General features: G+C 38.4%; 1 pseudogene; it reads right to left on the bottom strand.

The window, feature by feature from the left end:
• Positions 1-3,031: 3,031 nt before the first annotated feature.
• On the bottom strand, positions 3,032-4,603 carry LOC124525908 (ATP synthase subunit beta, mitochondrial-like; annotated as a pseudogene).
• Positions 4,604-14,028: the final 9,425 nt, after the last annotated feature.

Below are 14,028 nucleotides of genomic sequence, written 5' to 3'. Positions count from 1 at the left end.
ACATTAGAAACAACCCAAATGTTTATCAATAGTCAAATGGATTTAAATAATTGTGGTTCAATCACATATAATTCCATGCAACTAAATGAATTAATTTCATAAACACAGTGCTGAACAAAAAATTGAGAATCCAAAAGTGCATATTGTATGTTTCATATACATAAAGTTCAAAAAGAGATGAAATTCATCTGTATTACTAGAATTCAGAATATGGGGTGCTTAGTGATGTCAGAGGAACAGGAAGGGGTTTCTGGAGTTATGATAATGGTTCAACTTTTATTCCCAATGTGGTTATATTTACTCAATGTGATCTGTTGGGGAAGTTGCACTCACGTAATGAGTGCATTTTTGTCAATATATTATTACTTTAACAAAAAAAGTTTCAGTATAAAACCTTCATGACTATGTAATTCAATAATTAAAATAATTATCAAATAGGCATCACTAGATAAATCACTGAGTTTCTTAATATTATATAACTCATCAAGTTATACACACACACACACACACGCACTTCATTTTACAATCTAAATGGCCCTGCACATTGCACATTGCCCTGTATCCCCAAAACTCTATGACTATGGATAAGTTAAACTGTCTAAAATTTTCTTACTTTTTAAAGTTTATTTATTTATTTTTAGAGAGAGAGAGAGAGTGAGAGAGAGCATTTGCACGAGTGGGGCAGGGGCAGAGGGAGAGGGAGAGAGAGAGTAACACGCAGGTTCTGTACTGTCAGTGCAGAGATTCACACTGGTCTAGCCCATGAACTGTGAGATCACGAACTGAGCTGAAGTCAAGAGTTGGATGCTTAACTAACTGAGCCACCCAGGTGCCCCATTGTTTCTTAGTTTTAAAAGAACCTAATTATACTGACATATCTAAAGTTCTTCTCATCACTTAAAAGCTATGTTTGCAAAGCATATAATGTTTATATAAGCTGTTTGTAAAATATTTAAAATGCAACACCTATTCAGTTTATAACTTAAAATTTTGGGTACATCAGAGAAACCTGAAATGGCTCTGTATTTAAATATATTTTAGTGCATAACATGTTGCTTGCCTTGCAGATTTAATTTAAAGGAAATGGTTATGTTCCTTAGCATGAAAGAACCATGAACTACATATTAGCTAACTTGATATGATAGTTTTAGTTCTAGGTCTGTCATAAAGCAGCTCTGTAACCTTGAACAAGTCACAAAACTTTTTTTTTGTCTCAGATTCCTAATTCCTTAAATGAATAATATATCCCCTGCCACTCAAATGGCTCATGTGTGGATTAAATAAGACAACACAATTTAAAATATGAAAAGCAGTTTACAAATGCAAATGTAGTTACTATTATTACCATAATTATTATAGGTTTTTATATCAGTCTTTATTTTTTTTAATTTTAAATGAGAGAATGTAGAATGGTCATACTTACAGATATACACAAACACGCACCTTAATTAGGCAGTGGGAAAGAAAATGTAGTACAATTTGTTTTTACTTTTTCTATTACTGAAGCTCTGCTTTGCTCATTACCCTTCCATTACTTTCCCTTCATTTTCCTCCCATGGGGCAAATGAAGATAAGCTCCTGTTGATAGTTCATGAATTTCAAGTTATATACCCAGGGGCAGGGCATTTTCGATGGAATGTTCCCAGTGTCAGAACTTCCTGCCACTTGTGCTTCCAGAGAGAACCCTGTTTAAACCTTCAGGCTAATATGTAAATCTGTTTTTGTTACTTTAAACAGAAGACTTGTGGGTATTTCAAAACAGATCTGCATTAAATAAATATTTACTCAACATTACAGATGTTAGAAGTAAGAGACTTTCCCAGGGACAAATAAAGTGAGTGAGATAGCATGGATGGAGACATTTCCAAGTGTCTGGCCCTGAACAAGTGTCCACCAGGCAAAGCATAATGGAAAGGATTATCTCATTGTCAAAAGAACATGTGTGTGTGCAAAGAGAGAGGCATTGCAGTACAGCCCTAAAATGCTTATGGCTGTTTTCTCAAAGTATTGGGATTTCAATTGGCCTTTACATTCTTCTTTATATCTTTACACAGTTACAATGATTTCACAATTAGTATGCAACTTGTATAAACACTATATTAAGAAACTATTTTACAGTTAAAAATTAGTGCTATTTCAATAAAATTCAATATCCTCACAATAAATAGTTTTACTGATTTATAAAAGCTATTATACACACCGTTTAAAAAATAATTAAAAGTGGGAAATTATTATATGGGATCTACATAGTCTCTAGCTTATAAAATATTCCACAGGCATACCTCATAGATATTGCAGGTTTGGTTACAGATGATTATAATAAAGTGAAGATCACAATAAAGTAAATACCACAATAAAGCAAATCATATTATTTTTGGTTCCTCAATGCATATAAAAGTTATGTTTACACTATGCTGTAGTCTATTAAGTGTACAATACTACTATGTCTAAAAAGATATATACAGGGGTGCCTGGGTGGCTCCGTCGGTTGAGCGACCGACTTCGGCTCAGGTCATGATCTCACGGTTCGTGGGTTCGAGCCCTATGTCGGGCTCTGTGCTGACAGCTCAGAGCCTGGAGCCTGCTTCAGATTCTGTGTCTCCCTCTCTCTCTACCCTTCCCCCACTCGCACTCTGTCTCTCTCAAAAATAAATAAAAATTTAAAAAGTTTTTTAAAAATAAACAAAAAAATAAAAATATATATACATATACACATACATATATATGTATATCATCTGAGCTTTTAGTGAGTCACAATCTTTTTTCTGGTGAAGTATCTTGCCTTGATGTTGGCTACGGTGGCTGTGGCGATTTCTGAAAATAAGACAACAGTAAAGTTTGCAGCATGAATTAACTCCCTTTTTTTGAAGGGTGTACATTTTATTAGAAACCTTAAATACTCTTCAGACATAATACAATGTCTTGAGGAAAGGCTCTCATGTGGTCTCTAGTATAAACTGAGATTTTTGGATTAGGGACAAGGAGAGGGACAGCATCAAAAACGAGTGCTTAGTTTGCCAAAAAGATCCCCTCATGAATGCTCTTCAGCTAGCTTAACAGATTTTTCCATAGTTTCTTCAACGTGACCTACCATATAGAAGGGTTGTTCTGGGAGATGGTCATATTCACCTGCTAAAATCTGTTAGAATCCTTTGATGGTCTCCTTCATACTCTCCTTCATAGGTATCACCTTCCCCATGTGATCTATGAAAACCTTAGCAATCTGGAATGGCTGACACAAAAAAGGCTATATTTTTCTGTGCATGGGATACAGTCAACTTGTCTTCCTCAGAAAGTTCATCCATACCCAGGGTGGCAATGATGTCCTAGAGGGATTTTTAGTCCTATAAGATCTTTGGTACCCCATAGGCAACATCATAATACTCATTTCCAACAATGTTGGGATCCAGGATTCCAGAGGTGGAATCCAAAGGATCCACAGCTGGATAGACACCCAACTCAACAATAGCATGGGACAATACAGTGGCAGCATCCAAATGGGCAGGGGGAAGGGTCAGTAAAATCATCAGCAGGTACAGAGGTAATAGATCCCTTCTTGGTGGTGGTGATTCTTTCCTCCATGGTACCCATATCAGTAGCCAGGGTAGGCTGACAGCCCACAGCAGGAGGAATTCTGCCCAATAAAGCAGACACCTCAGACCCAGCCTGGGTGAAGTGAAAGATGTTACCTATAAATAGCAGTACATCTTGACCCTCTTGGTCTCTGAGTATTCAACAACAGTCAGTCCATCCAGAGTTACCTTGTAATGAGCACTAGGTGGTTTATTCATTTGACCATACCCCAGCGCTACCTTGGGGGTAGCATCTTTTAAGGTGATAACACCAGACTCAATCACTCATAGTTTGTCATTGCCTTCATAGGTCCTCTCACAAATACCAGAGTATTTGTGACAAACACAGAGTAACCACCATGGGCTTTGATGACATTGTCGATTAACTCCATGATCAGTACTGTCTGGCAAACTCCAGCACCAATAAAGAACCCCGTTTTTCCTCCTTTGGCATAGGGATCCAGCAGATCCACAACCCTGATAGCAGTAACCAGAATTTCCTGTTCAAAACTCATCTCCATGAACTCAGGAGTCTTGGCATGAATAGGTGCAAACTTGATGGGGCCTCCCTCATCAATGGTTTCTCCAATGACATTCATGATTCTGCCCAAGGTCTCAAAACCAACAGGAATTTTGACTGGTGCACCACAATACAGGACTTTCTGGCCTCTAACTAAGCCTTCTGTACCCTCCATGGCAATAGTCCTTACAGTGCTCTCACCCAAATGCTGAACCACCTCCAAAACCAACCCTGTCTCTCTGCCTTTCACTTCCAGTACATTTAGGATGGGTGGTAGTCTCTCATCAAAGTGAAAACCTACCACTGCACTGATGACCATCAGCATATCCCCAGTGGCAGTTCCTGCCCTCAGGGAAGGAGATGTTTAGGCAGCATAGTCTCTGGCAAGCTGGAGTGCTGCCAGGGTGGCCTGCAATAAGACCTAGGCTTGGCATAGCAGTGCGGAGGGGCCAAGTCCCCACAGGGCCCTGGAGGCCAAGGTAGAGGCCACACAACCTATAGAACCCAACATGGCAGATCGTGGGAGTGGACTCTAGCTTTTCTCTTCACAGATAGTTTCTCTGTAGCAGGACATGCTGTTGATACCATTTTACCCACAGTAGAACTTCTTACAAAATTGGAGTCAATCGTCTCAAACCCTGCCACTCCTTTATCAACTAATAAGATTTAGAAATCTTTTGTTATCATTTCAACAATATTCACAGTATCTTTACCAAGAATACTTTCCATCTCAAGAAACCATTTCCTTTGTTTATCCATAAGAAGTAACTTCTCATACATGAAAATTTTATCATGAGATTATAGCAATTCAGTCACAATCTTCAGGCTCCAATTCGAATTCTAGTTTTTTTGCTATTTCTACCACAGTGGAGTTATTTCCTCCATGGAAGTCTTGAGCCCCTCAGAGTCTTCCATGAGGATTAGAATCACCTTCCTCCAGACTCCTGTTAATGTGGATATTTGGCCTCTTTCCATGAATCACAAGTGCTTTTAAAGGCATCTAGAATGGTAGATCCTTTCCAAAATATTTTCAATTTATTTTGCCCAGATCTATCAGAGGAATCACTATCTATTGAAGCCACGGCCTTACAAAATGTCTTTCTTAAATAATAAGACTTGAAAGTTACTCCTTGATCCATGAGCTACAGATTGAATGTTGTGTTAGGCATGAAAACAATACATATCAATACATACATGTCATTGTGCATATCCATCAGAGCTCTTGGGTAACCAGGTACATTGTCATTGAGTAGAAATATTTTGAAATAGATTATTTTTGTTTTTAGCAGTAGGTTCCAACAATGGGCTTAAAATATTCAGTAAATCATGTTGTAAAGGGATGTGTTGTCATCCAGGCTTTGTTTTTCCATTTCTAGAACACAGTCATAGTAGCTTTAGCATAATTCTTAGGCCCTAGAGTTTTCAGAATGATAAATGAGCATTGGCTTCAACTTAAAGTCACCAGCTGTATTAGCCCTTCATAAGAGTATCTTTGAAGCCAGGCACTGACTTCTGCTCTCCAGCTCTGAAATTCCTAGATGACATTTTTTTTTCCCATATAAGGCTCTCTTTTCTGACCAACCTCTGCTACTTTCAAACTTTTCTTCTGTAGCTTTTTCACCTCTCTCAGACTTCATAGAGTTGAAGAGTGTTAGGGCCTTGCTCTGGATTAGGCTTCGGCTTAAGGGGATGTTGTGGCTGATTCAATCCTTTATCCAGACCACTCAAATTTTCTCCATATCAGCAATAAGGTTGTTTTGCTTTCTTGTCATTCATTTGTTCACTGAAGTAACACTTCTGATTTCCTTCAATAACTTTTCCTTTGCTTTTCCAACTTGGCTGTTTGCTATAAGACACCTACATTTTGGCTGATCTCAGCTTTTAACATGCCTCCTTACTAAGATTAATTAATTCTAACTTTTAATTTAAAGTGAGAGATGTACAACTCCTTCCTTTTAGTTGAACACTTAGAGGTCATTTGGCCTAACTTTGATATTATTGTGTCTCAGGGAATAGAGAGGCCTGAGGTCAGGGAGAGAAATAGGAGAACAGCCAGTCAGTGGAGCAGTCAGACACACAGAAATTTTAGTGATTAAGTTTGCAGCATTATTTGGGTGTAGTTTATGGCACCTGAAAACAATTACAACAGAAACATCAGAGAGAGGAGATCTAACATGGCTGAGAAGTAGGGGGACTTGAAGTTCCCTCATCCCTCAAACACAGCAGTCTAGAGGCTAGAGGACTTTGAATTCCAGGAGTCCAGGTTGCAGAATGACAGAGACATCTCCAGAGGTCCACGGGGACAACCTGGCAGGCCATAGGTGTGTGATTGCAAACTGGGAGAGATAAAATGGTCAGCGTAGGTATGGAGGGAAGGGATCCCCTTTTGCGGAGAGGCAAAGGGAAGAGAGAGAGGCTGAGGAAGTGTATGACTATATTTGGACAAGAGAAAAACATGAACCAGGGATCATTAAAAAAACAAAAACAAAAACAAAAACAGAGAAAGATGCAATTACTAACCATGGGGCTTTCTCCAGACTGGGGTCGGCTGCCCTGTTCTTGCACCTGGGGAGGAGGGGCACCAGCCCCATGCTTCAGAGGGGCAACTAGTTCAGAGGAGCAGTCCACAGTGGGAGAAAGCAATCCCCTCCCTTGAGTGCTGTGGAAAGAAGGTACATAGCTATTCAAAGGACAAAGGACCCACCCTGCACCCACCAGCCAGAGGCCATTTACTGGTGGAGCACAGCAGCACTTCCCTGGAACCAGGGCGCACAGAGCAGGACCCTTTAAGACAGTGGGGTTTAAATCCCAGCCAAGCCCCAGGGAGGCGAGGGAGTCAGCAGAGTGGGACAAACTGCCTCCTTCCTGCCTGCATGGCACTGTAAGGAGAACCTTCAGTGGAGCAGAGTGGCACTTCCCTGGAATCAGGGCACATGGAGCAGGACCCTTTAGGATATCTGGGTTTGAATCCCAGACAAGCCCCGGGGCGTCGCAGGACACTGTGGAGTGGGAAAACAAACAGACAAACAAAAAACGGCCCACTTGCACCCACGCAGCACTATGAGGACTGTCTGAAGAGAATGGTTTGGGACACCCTGTCTGGGGAGGAGAGACTTGGGATGTCACCATTTTTCTCCCCATCGCCAACAAGGTGGGGCCTCAGTGAAAGGACAGTGGGCCCACAGTGGAGACGGGACTTGCCTACATAAAACCACGCCCCTCCATGCCTGGTAACTGCCTATCTATGGAGAGTGACCCTGACCAACCAGACAGCCCCTCCTCCAGACCAGCACTGCCACCCATTCCAAGGCACCCAGTGGTTTTCATTTTCTGATGTAATTCTTCAACAATTCTTTATATATATATTCTTCCTTTTCTCCTACTTGTTTCTTCCCTTCTCTAGTCTGGTTATTCTGGTTGTTGGCTTGTTTAAGCAGACATATTTAATCTATTCTCTTTATACCTGTTTTACATCTCCTTTATTTTCTTCTCTCTCTCTGGATTAAGCCATATAGATTCTCTGTCTGGTCAATTTTCTTTTCTTTCCTTTTTCTCCACCACTGTCATTTCTCTCTTTGTATGAGATAAGTCCTCTTCCACCACCACCACCACTTCCCTCTCATTGTTTTTTTTTTCTTGTTTTAATTTTTGTTTTCCAGAGCTGTTTCAATGAACAAATCAAAGCACACCTGGTGGAGGGTCCAAAACCTCATTAAGAGTAGGGAGATAAAGCAACCAGAGTCACAACAACAGAGAGCATGTAACACACTCCAAAATACACCTCCTGAAGGGCCAGGCCATGGACAGTGTATGACCCCTCTTTAATATAGTAGTGCTTGCAGGTGCAAGGCACATAACAAGCTCTTAAAACACATAAGGGACAGAAAACTAGCCAAAATGATGAAACAGAAGAATTATTAAAAGAAATTCCAGAAAGAAGTGACAGCTCTAGAATCGCTCCAAACAGATATAAACAATATATCTGATCAAGAATTTAGAACAATAGTCATAAGATTAATTGCTGGTTTTGAAAAAAGCGTAGAAGACAGCAGAGAATCTATTGCCGCAGAGATCAAGGAACTATAAAATAGTCATGACAAATTAAAAAATGATGCAAATGAGGTGCAAAATAAACTAGATGCGGTGACAGGGAGGATCAAAGTGGCAGAGGAGAGAGTAAGTGAAATACAAGATAAAATTATGGAAAAAGATAAAGCTGAGAAAAAGAGAGATTAAAAAAAATTCTAGACCATGAGGAGAGAACTAGAGAACTAACTGATTCAATGAAATGTAATAATATCCATATCATAGGAGTTCCAGAAGAAGAAGAAAAAAAGAAAGAGAGAAAGGGGCAGAAGGTGTACTTGAACAAATCATAGCTAAGAACTTCCCCAATCTAGGGAGGGAAACAGACATTGGAATCCAGGAGGAACAGAGAACTCCCTTCAGACATAACAGGAATCAATCTTCTGTATGACATACAGTGAAACTGGCAAAATACAAAGATAAAGAGAGAATTCTGAAAGCATCTAGGGACAAATGGGCCTTGACCTACAAGGGTTGACACATAAAGGTAGTAGCAGACCTATCTACTGAAACTTGGCAGGCCATAAGGGAGTGGGAGAAAATATTCAATGTGCTGAATAGGAAAAATATGCAGCCAAGAATCCTTTATCCACCAAGGCTGTCATTCAGAATAGAAGGAGAGATAAAGGTTTTCCCAGAAAAATAACTGAAGTAATTCATCACCACTAAACCAGCCCTACAAGAAATCCTAGGGAGGACTCTATGAGTAGAATGTTGCAAAGACTACAAAGGACCAGCGACATGAAACCCATAGATACCACATGACAGATAAGCATGAAACCCATAGATAACACAATGACACTAAGCCCATATCTTTCAATAATAACACTGAATGTAAATGGACTAAATGCTCCAAAGACACAGGGTATCAGAATGAATTAAAAAAACAAAAAACAAAAAAACCAAGACCTATCTATTTTCTGTGTACAAGAGACCCATTTTAGATCTCAGGATACCTGCAGATTGAAAGTGAGGGGATGGGGAAGTCAAAAGAAAGCTGGCGTAGCCACACTTATATCAGACAAACTAGATTTTACTCTAACGGCTGTAACAAGAGATGAAGAAGGGCATCATAATATCATAATATCACAATTACAGGGTCTATCCATCAAGAAGAGCTAACAATTATAAATGTTTATGCACTGAAAATGGAAGCATCCAAATATATAAAACAATTAATCACAAACATAAGCAATCTTATTGATAAGATTGTGATAATTACAGGGGACTTTAATACTCCACTTACAACAATGGACAGATTATCTAGACAGAAAATCAATAAAGAAAAAATGACCCTGAATGATACACTGGGCCAAATGGACTGGACTGATATATTCAGAACTTTTCATCCAAAAGCAGCAGAATACACATTATTCTTGAGTGTACATGGAACATTCTCCAAGATAGATCACATATAGAGTCACAAAACAGCCCTCAATAAATATAAAAGAATTGAGATCATACCATGCACATTTTCAGATCACAATGCTATGAAACTTGAAATCAACCACAGGAAAAAGTTTGGAAAACCTCCAAATGCATGGAGGGTAAAGAACATCCTACTAAAGAATGAATGGGTCAACCAGGCAATTAAAGAAGAAATTAAAAAATATATGCAAACAAATGAAAAAGAAACCACGTCCCTTTTGGGGTGCAGCAAAGAGAGTCCTAAGAGGAAAATACATTGCAATCCAGGCCTATCTCAAGAAACAAGAAAAATCCCCAATACAAAATCTAACAGCACACCTAAAGGAACTAGAAGCAGAATAGCAAAGAAACCCCAAGCCCAGCAGAAGAAGAGAAATAATAAAGATTAGAGCAGAAATAAACAATAAGGAATCCCCCCCCAAAAAAAACAGTAGAATACATCAATGAAACTAAGAGCTGTTTTTTTGAAAAAAATAAACAAAATTAATAAACCCCTAGCCAGACTTCTCAAAAAGAAAAGAGAGAGGATCTAAATAGAAAAAATCAGGAATGAAATTAGATTTATCACAACCAACCCCTCAGAAATACAAACAATTTTCAGAAAATACTATGAAAAATTATATGCCAACTGGACAACCTGGAAGAAATGGACAAATTCCTAGACACCCACACACTACCAAAAGTCAAACGGGAATAAATAGAAAATTTGAACAGACCCATAACTAGTGAATAAATTGAAGTCATTTATCAAAAATCTCCCAACAAATAAGAGTTCTGGGCCAGATGACTTCCCAGGGGAATTCTACCAGACATTTAAAGCAGAGTTAATCCCCATTCTTCTCAAGCTGGTCCAAAAAAATAGAAATGGAAGGAAAGCTTTTGACTCATTCTATGAAGCCAGCATTACCTTGGTTGCAAACCATACAGAGACCCTACAAAAAGGAAAATTACAGGCCAATATCCCTGATGAATATGGATGCAAAATTCTCAAGAAAATACTAGCCAATCGAATTCAACAGCATATAGAAATAATTATTCATGATGATCATGCGGGATTCATTCCTAGGCTGCAGGCCTGGTTCAATATTTGCAAATCAATCAATGTGATACATCACATTAATAAAAGAAAGGATAAGAACCATATGATCCTGTCAATAGATGCAGAAAAATAATTTGACAAAATACAGCATTGTTTCTTAACCCTCAAGAAAGTCGGGACAGAAAGAACATACCTAAACATATAAAAGCCATATATGAAAAGCCCACAGCTAATATCATCCTTAATGGGGAAAAACTGAGAGCTTTCTCCCTGAGATCAGGAACATGACAGGGATGTCTACTCTCACCACTGTCGTTTAACATAATGTTGGAAGTCCTAGCATCTGGAATCAGACAACAAAATGAAATCAAAGGCATCAAAATTGGCAAAGAAGCCAAACTTTCACTTTTCACAGACGACATGATACTCTACATGGAAAACCCAGAAGACCCCACCAAAAAGCTGCTAGAACTGATAATGAATTCAGCAAAGTCTCAGGATACAAAATCAGTATACAAAAACCAGTTGCATTTCTATATACCAATAATGAAGCAACAGAAAGAGAAATAAAGAAGTCAATCCCATTTACAATTGCACCAAGAACCATAAAATACCTAGGAATAAACGTAACCAAAGATGTAAAAGATCTGTATGCTGAAAACTATAGGAAACTAATGAAGGAAATTGAAGAAGACACAAAGAAAAGGAAAAACATTCCATGCTCAAGTATTAGAAGAATAAATATTGTTAAAATGTCACTATTACCCAAAGCTATCTACACATTCAATGCAATCCCAATCAAAATGCACTGGCATTCTTCTCAAAGCTAGAACAAACAATCCTAAAATTTGTATTGAACCACAAAAGACCCTGAATAGCCAACATAATAATGAAGAAGAAAACCAAAGTGAGAGGCATCACAATCCCAGGCTTTAGCCTCTACTATAGAGCTGTAATCATCAAAACAGTATGGTATTGGCACAAAAACAGACACATAGACCAATGGAATAGGATAGAGAACCCAGAATGGGACCCACAAAATATGGCCAACTAATCTGTGACAAAGCAGGAAAGACTATCCAATGGAAAAAAAGACAGTCTCTTTAGCAAATGGTGCTGTGAGAACTGGACTGCAACATGCAGAATAATGAAACTGGACAACTTTCTCACCCTGTTCACAAAAATAAGCTCAAAATGGTTGAAAGACCTAAATGTGAGACAGGAAACCATCGAAACCTTAGAGGAGAAAACAGGCAACAACCTCTTTGACCTCAGCCATAGCAATGTCTTGCTCTACATGTCTCCAAAGGCAAGGAAATTAAAAGCAAAAATTAACTATTGGCACCTCATCAAGATTAAAAGCTTCTGCACTACAAAGGAAACAATCAACAAAACTAAAAGCCAACTGATGGAATGGGAAAAGATATTTGCAAATGACATAACAGATAAAAGGTTAGTGTCCAAAATCTGTAAAGAAGTTACCAAACTTGGGGCGCCTGGGTGGCTCAGTCGGTTGAGTGTCCGACTTAGGCTCAGGTCATGATCTCACATTTTGTGGGTTCAAGCCCCACATCAGGCTCTGTGCTGACCACTTGCTCAGAGCCTGAAGCCTGTCTCAGATTCTATGTCTCCTTCTCTCTCTTCCCCTTCCCTGCTCACACTTTTTCTCACTGTTTCCCAAAAATAAATAAATGTAAAAAAAAATTTTTAAATACAAAATAAAAAAAAGAAGTTACCAAACTCAGCACCTGAAACACAAATAACCCAGTGAAGAAATGGGCAGAAGATATAGACACTTTTCCAAAGAAGACATCCAGATGGCCAACATGACACATGAAAAGACACATGAAAAGATGCTCAACGTCACTCGTCATCAGGGAAATACAAATCAAAACCACAGTGAGGTACCACCTCACAGTGTTTAGTGTGGCTAAAATTAACAACTTGGGCAACAACAGATGCTGGTGCAGATGTGGAGAAATGGGAACCCTCTTGAACTAATGGTAGGAATGCAAACTGGTGCAGCTGCTCTGGAAAACAGTGTGGAGATTCCTCAAAAAATTAAAAATAGAACTACCTTATGACCCAGCAATAACACTACTAGGTATTTACCCAAAGAATACAAAAATACTGATTCAAAGGATCACATGCACCCTGATGTTTATAGCAGCACTATCAACAATAGCCAAATTATGGAAAGAGCCTAAATGTCCATCAATGGATGAATGGATAAAAAAGATGTGGTTTATATATACAATGGAATATTACTTGGCAACGAGAAAGAATGAAATCATGCCATTTGCAGCAATGTGGATGGAACTGAGTGAAATAAGTCAGTCAGAGAAAGACAGATATCATAAGTTTCACTCATATGTAGAACTTGAGAAACTTAACAGAAGACCATGGGGGAAGGGAAGGGGAAAAAATGGTTACAAACAGAGAGGGAAGGAGGCAAACTGTAAAAGACTCTTAAATAAAGAGAACAAACTGAGGGTTGATGGGGGTGAGGGGGTAGAGTGAAAAATGGGTGATGGGAATTAAGGAGGGCACTTGGGATGAGCACTGGGTGTTGTATGTAAGTGATGAATCACAGAAATCTACCCCCAAAACCAAGAGCACACTGTATACCCTGTATGTTAGCCAATTTGACAATAAATTATATTAAAAAAAGGAAACATCAGAGATCACTGGTCACAGATTATCATAACAAATATAATAATTTAAAAGTTTAAAATACTCTGAGAATTACCAAAATGTGGCACAGAGTCATAGAGTGAGTAAATACTGTTGGACAAATGGTGCCTATAGAGTTGCTTGACACAGGGTTGCTACAAATCCTCTATTTATAAAAAATACAGTATCTATGAAACACAGTAAAGCAAAGGACAATAAAATGAGGTATATCTGTATATTTTTTTCAAGCACACACAGAACATTAAAAAAATTGCTAATGTACTAAGACACAATGGGAGATTAAAAATGACAATATCACAGAGGTGACACTCTGTGATCCCAATGTGACAGCAAAAAATTATATCTAAACTCTTTTCATTTGGAAATATCAAAACATATTTCTAAATAACCAACTGGTAATGGAAATTGTAATTGAAATAAAGTAACCAATAATAGTTAAAGGAAAGTGAAAGCTTTACACATTATCAGAGAGAAGATCAAACAAAGCTCAACTTTGAGGAACATTATACCATCAGTGCACATTTATATATTAAAAAATATAAAGTATGACATAAGCATTTTGCTTACATAATCAAAAAACAGTAAAATCACAAATTCAAAAAAATGATTGATTTAAGAAAAATGACAGTTGGAACTTACAAAATAGAAACAAAATAATCAAACACAGGGCACTTGGGTGGCTAAGTGTG

Source organism: Lynx rufus, unplaced genomic scaffold (genome assembly GCF_022079265.1).
Source record: "Lynx rufus isolate CCGP_SWC_20201006 ecotype Redwood Valley unplaced genomic scaffold, mLynRuf1.p SCAF_5, whole genome shotgun sequence".
NCBI classification, from domain to species: domain Eukaryota; kingdom Metazoa; phylum Chordata; class Mammalia; order Carnivora; family Felidae; genus Lynx; species Lynx rufus.
This window is presented reverse-complemented; position numbering and strand designations above follow the sequence as displayed.